The sequence below is a fragment of the Protopterus annectens genome, chromosome 12.part0 (genome assembly GCF_019279795.1).
Source record: "Protopterus annectens isolate FY-2018-M chromosome 12.part0, PAN1.0, whole genome shotgun sequence".
In the NCBI taxonomy this organism is placed as follows: domain Eukaryota; kingdom Metazoa; phylum Chordata; order Ceratodontiformes; family Protopteridae; genus Protopterus; species Protopterus annectens.
This window is the reverse complement of record NC_056746.1, coordinates 1,470,313,162-1,470,319,788: the sequence shown is the minus strand read 5'-3', so window position 1 is coordinate 1,470,319,788 and position 6,627 is coordinate 1,470,313,162. Positions and strand designations below refer to the sequence as shown.

The following is a 6,627-nucleotide window of genomic DNA, read 5'->3' as shown; positions in this document are numbered from 1 at the left end:
AAAAGTAATTTGGCAAGAACGGAATAAAACTCTGAATGTGCACTGAGTGGGATGATATGAAACGGAGGCTAAGACAGGTTTTAAGAGTCTTAAGGGAAGACTTGCCCAGTTTTATCCTTCGGTGCCCAGTAGTCAAAGTCAAAGTAAATTTTATTGTCTATCAGATGTACACAGCAGTGCAAGCTGATCAAAATTACATTGCTTTGGTCCCAGTGCAAGACATAACAACGAACACATAGTTTGAATGACAGCAAGACTAATGCACATACAGTAAGAATTAAAATATTAACAACACAGTAAATTACCACAATTGAAGCAAAACTGTGGAAAAAAATTCTAAACTGCAAAAACTCTTACAAAAGGCTCCAAAGAAAACACCCAAATGGCACCAAACTCTTGAAAATGTTCTTGTAAATACTCTTTTAATTAAGCGCTTTTCATCACCTTCTTAAGGCAACTTCTTCAGATTACACTCTTGAACAACACATAACCATTAAGTAGTAAAGTATCAATCACATGATCATACCTAAATGGTGTATTAATTTCACAAAAAGTAGTACTTTGTTAAAAACTTTTAAAATGTGTTTAAGTCACTTTTTGTGACTAAAAAGATGTAATATCACAGTTTTTATAGGCTAACATACAATTTTCAACATATAAAAACACCACCACCACCAATGAGCCGTAAATACTTATATAAAAAATTTATATGCGAAAAACATAATAAAAAATGTATATGTATACACATTTGTAACGTCGATAAAATACTATACTAATAACCTAAATAATTCTAGAATATTGAGTTATTCACTTTCTCTCTAAACTTTTAAGTTTTAAGAGACATAATATATTACAATGGTCATTTAAACCTGGTTTAACAAAGGCATTTAATCTAATTTGCCTTGCCAATTTGCGTTATTTGAGAAATAAATTGTAAGGGCCACCTCGAATATTAGGTTGAACTTGGTCTATTGCCTTAAAACTGAATTTATGCCCATTTGCCATACAATGCCTAGCCAAAGCGTTTTCATTTTTGTTTGTGTTTATTGCATAGGTGTGTTCATAAATTCTGTCCCTAAGTCTACGCTCTGTTTTCCCAATGTAAAAAGCTTTACATGAGGAGCATAAAGCAACGTAGACCACCATTTTTGAATTACAGTTTAAATTATATTTTATTTTATACTTCGTTTTGTTAATGGTAAATGAACTATCTGTGGCGACAAATTTACACATACTACAGCAACCACAGGTGGACATACCTGTAAGTCTATAAACCCTCCTGCTGTTTGTAGACTCTAATATAGATTTTAAACTAGTTCCTCTCTTAAAAATAATTTTAGGGACGTCATTGAATTTGTCTGCTAACATTTTGTCATGTTTTATAAGTTCCTAATTTTTGTACAGTATAGTTCTAATAAGTGTATTGTCTGAACTAAATGGGGTAATGAAACTATTTTCATAGGTTCATAGGTTCATAGGTTCATACTAGGCTATCTGCCCTAGGGCATTTATAAGCCTAGCCAGAGTGTGTTTGGCTTTCGCTACCCATTTTAAATTAATTTTGCTATGCCCTTTTTCGAGGTTAATATACTGTGTCTCTGTCTAACAGTAACACAGAAGTGATACCCAGGGTAAACCTACGATCCCCCATCCACTCATCAAGATTCCTCTTGAAGAGAGTCAATGAGGGACTCTGCCTAACTTGGACTGGGATTTTATTCCAGAGTGAAGGGAGCCTCTGGGTTATGAATCTGTCCCTCCAGCATGCCCTATTTATTTCAGTGCTGAGGTTCAAGTCTCTCGAGCGTGTAGCTTGATGGGATTTGGATTTTCTGAGGTGCAGCATGTCCATTAATTCTGGATTGGACATGGCTTTATACATCAGGCACAGATCGCCTCTGAGCAGGCGGTATGCCACTGAGTAGAGCTGGAGTTTCTTTAACCAGGCAGCATATGGCATCTGTTTGAGCCCTTTGATCCTCTTGGTGAGGTACTTTTGGGGTCTTACTAGTTGCTGCAGGTGTCTGGTAAGGTACATCCCAAAAGGGGCATTGTACTCAATTATGGGCCTGATGAGGGATGAGTAAAGAGGCACAATGACCTCCCCTGATCTAGATGTGAATCCCTTCATGATTAGGTGGGCTATATAAAATGTTTTTTTAACCACTTTGGCCACGTGGTTGTCAAATGAGAGATTGCTATCAACTTGGGTCCCCAGGTCCCTAATTACTTCTTCCGTACTTAATGGATTACCACTTATGTGGTAATTTGTGGGCACTTTGTTTTTGCCAAAGGGGATGACTATACACTTTTTGGCGTTTAGCTTGAGGCCATGGCTCTTGCACCAGTTGTCTGTTTCTGTGAGGCCCTTTTGGAGGATGCTTGTGCCGGCTGGAGAGTCGATTATGGTGCCCAGTTTGCAGTCATCTGCGAACTTGGTCAGCCATAGTCCTTCCGTGTTGGCCTGTACCTCCAGGAAATATATACCGAACAAGAGAGGTCCCAGGACTGAGCCTTGTGGGACGCCACTTGTAACTGGTTTGGAGTCTGACATGACTCCAGCAATTCTAACCATGTGGGTTCTGTCCTTGAGCCAGTTTGCAACCCATCTAGTTACATAGGGGTTTATATTTAAGCTGGTGAGCTTATCTATAATGCCTGAGTGGGGTACTGTATTGAAGGCTTTTGCGAGGTCCAGGTAGGCTGTCTGGACCACCTTCCCCTCATCAATGGCCTTGGTGACTGTTTCAAAGAAATCGACCAGGTTTAAGAGGCAGGATCTGCCCTTAACAAAGCTGAACTGGGTAGGATCCAGTGTCTGTAGGTCCCCAATATCTTTATTTATGAGGTCCATGATGATCCTTTCCATAGCTTTGCAGACCAAGCTAGTCAGGCATATGGGGCGATAGTTTCCAGGATCCGTTGAGGCACCACCTTTGTGGAGCGGGACCACTGTTGCTGTATGCCACTCTTTAGGTACGTATCCTGTGGGAAGGCTGAGATTGAACAGTAGTTTTATGTTTGGGTTTAGCTCTTCTTGGAGTTCATGTAGGACGCAGCCTGGGACACCATCTGGTCCCATTGATGCTGTGTTTTTTGCTTTGGAGAGGGCGGCTCTTACCTGAGCATCTGAGATGTCAGGGGGGCAGCACTCTGCTGGGATAGATATTTGCCCTTTTGGTGGGGAGGGGGGGGTTGTGCTGAACCTGTCAGCTAGGATGTTGGCAATGACTGTGGGTTTGGTGTATTTTTTGTCATTTTGGACTAATTCTGAGCATATCTGGGAATTCCCACCCAGGTTCCTAACATAACTAAAGAAAGCCTTGTGATTATCCTTATTGTCCTGTGCAATTTTTCTCTCGAAGCTGTCCTTGGACGATTTTATGTGTGCCCGTAGTTTTTTGCTAACACTGATCAGAGATGCCTTCCCTTTTTGGGATTTTGCTCTATCATGTAGTAGCTTCCTCCTTCTATTGTATAGTTTGTTTATGGCTGGGGTCCACCAGATAGGACGTCTGCCTTTGGATGGTTGGGTCTTGGTTTTATTTGGGATTGCATGATCCATGCATTCCTGAAGGTGTTCATAGAATGGTTTATAAAGGATTCTGCAGTCTGGGCCGTATTTTCCACAGGCCCAGAGGCTTTGAAGGATTCCACCTCGGTTTTGAGGAGTGTGAAATTTGCTTTAGAGAAGTTTTTCACTGTGGTTTTCTGGGCAGGGGGTGGGGTCGGGATGTGAATATCCAGTGAGATTAGTTTATGGTCTGATCTTACCAGTGAGGGATACACTTCTGGTCTGGAGCATAGAGTCCTCATGTTGGTGATGATCAGGTCCAGTATATTTTCCCCTCTTGTGGGAGTGGTAACAAGTTGGTCCATAGCATTTGAGTTTATAAATTCTAGGAACCTTTGAGCTAGGGTGTTGGAGCTAGAGTAATGCTCCCAGTCTATGTTTGGGTAGTTGAAGTCGCCCAATATAATGGTGTTTGGAGAGACCTTCATATTTTCCAGTGTTCTCAGGAAGGCCGAGTGGGGTTCCTGGGTTTGGGAGGGTGGTCTGTAGCAGGCTATATACTGGAAGGCAGTTTTACCCACTGTTAGTTGCACATGGATAGTCTCTGATGCTTCGTGCTGTGCCACCAACCTGGAGGTGTGGGTATCTTTGACGAATATTGATACTTCCCCCTCCTTTTCTGGCTCGGTCCAAGTCTTGAGGCCGAATAGCATGGTATGAGGTATAACCTGGTAGTGCTGGGGTGCTCTCGGGAGCCTTGAACCAGGTTTCTGTTACTGCACAGATATCGATGTTCTCCATGCTAAGGAGAGTTTTGAGTGCATGCATCTTGAGGTTTAGACTTCTGGCGTTGAGTAGCATAACTCTTAGTTTCTTATCCCTTGTGATACCTATGGAGGTGGGTTTGTCTTTTGAGCCTTGCCTAAAAAAGGCACTATGTGGGTAGCAAGAGCATTTGCTAATATCCAAAAGCCCAGGGGTGACAGGTGCAAGCCGTCCCTAGCGAAGCATTGTGGCTTGTCGAGCATGTCATCCCAGGCTGACAGGCATTAGATCCCCTTTGAATGACACCAATACTTAAGTCAATTGTTGAAATTAATCATCTTGTCTTCATATTGTGGCATCATTCTTGGTGAGGGTAAGATGCTACTCAAGGTCAGCGTCATACCAGCCTGGGCTACATGCTCAGAGAGCTCCTCTATGTCTCTTTTCATGTAGTCCAGGGAGGTACGTCTCAGGTCATTCACACCAGCATGGACAATGACGGAGTCATATTTGTACTTGCCTTGGAGTGACCTGAGTGCTTGTGTTATATGGCAGATCCTAGCACCCGACAGGCAGCTCACTGTGACCTTCTCCTTGTTCAGCCTGGTGAGCGGGAAGTCAGTGTGCCTGACGATGGAGTCACCTATTACAAGTGTATCAGGTGTGTTGTTTAGCCTTCAGGGCTGTGACTGTTCAGCACACTGGCTTTGTGAGCTATGTGTTGCACGTGTTTTGTTTTGGGGTAGCGGTTGCTTGGGTGTCTGCTTTGGAGGTCTCTGCTGCTTAGGAAGATTTTATTTAGAGCCTCTGAGTATGTTTTATTGTGTTTATGTGTTTGGTTTGCTGTCGTGGTAGGTCTATGTGAGACTGGAATTGTAGTGAGTGTGGTTTCCTTTTCCTTTTGACTGGTTACGCCAGTACTGAGTTGAGAGAGCTTAGCCTCTAGTTTGGCTATATAGTTGCATCTCTCACATGTGTTGAAATTTGTTGGGAGGAGGAGATGGTTGTCTGTGTACATGAGGCAGTTGTAACATTGCCTCAAGATTCCCAGATTCACCAGCTGGACCGGAGAGGAGATTGACAACTGACCTTTGGACATGCTAGAATAGTATTGGGAATTCCTTTATAATTGAAAAAAGGGCCAATGGGGAACAAGGTACTCAAGGGGAGTTTGTGAGGGTGTAGTGCTTTTAATTTTTTAGTGCTGACTTATATAATTGCTTTAGTGAGCAAGTGCCAGGTAACTTAAATGCAATGTGTTACAGGTAACTTAAATGCAAAAACGACAAACAGTAACTTTCTAATTTTCCACAGACTGTCATATCAGACTCTTGATCCCCTCCAGGTCCATTAATATCCTTAAAACTAAGTTCATGTATATCTAATCTTTCGCAATGACTTAAAATAGGTATAATGGACTTGTTAGCCCTTTTCAGGTGCACTTCATTAGTTATTGTTTCAATCAACGACACTGGATATACCCTTTGACGAAACATCCTCCCAAGTAAATTACATTCATCTTCAAAATCGTTGTCACAAGACACCATCCCAGCAGCCCTAATCATTTGACCTTTAACTATAGACTGCTTTTGTGTTAAAGGGTGTGAGCTAGAGAAGTGTAAGAATGCATTACAATATGTGTCCTTTCTATAAATCCTTGAAATATACCTGTTGTTGACTACATCTTTGATTAACCTCACGTCCAGGTATTCAATACTGGACACCTGGAAATTGAATGTAAATTTGAGGAAACTAGTAGAACTGTTAAAATACTCAAGCAAAGCATTTGCTAAATCTAAGTTGCCTCCAAGTACAATAAATATAGCATCAAGAAACCGTGTGTAGAATTTAATGTGAGACATATAAGTGATGTTGTTGAACACATAACTTTTCTCCCAATATGCCATCACAGTGTTGGCAAAACTTCCACCACAGGGAAAGCCCATGGCAACTCCCTGTTTTTGTAAATAAAGGTCATTTTGGAAAGAAAAATAATTGTTAGTCAAAATGATGTCCAATAAAACTTCTACTAAGTAAATTTCTTGACTAGAAGCCTTTTAACTATGTAGAAATAAACTGGCCCATTCCATACCTTCTAAATGAGGGATTGATGTATAAAGTTTTTTCACATCAATGGTCAAAAAATTGTTGTGTTCGTCAAACTGCAAATTATTAATGTTGTGCAAAAACACCCAAGAATCTTTACAAACCTGGGTTTCAGTAGTTAAGTACTTTTTCAGTATACTATCCACCACTTTGGCACAAGGATATGTAATAGAGCCACGACCATCTATTAAAGGTCTAAAGGGTGGATTAGTCAAATCCTTGTGTATTTTAGGAATTGCAAA

The 6,627-nt window shown here is 41.2% G+C and overlaps 1 protein-coding gene across 1 annotated transcript in view; it reads left to right on the top strand.

Moving 5' to 3' along the window:
* LOC122816300 (carbonic anhydrase-related protein 10-like) overlaps positions 1-6,627 on the top strand; it is a 1,457,855-nt gene that overhangs the window by 258,389 nt on the left and 1,192,839 nt on the right. The gene's annotated exons all lie outside the window — the stretch shown is intronic.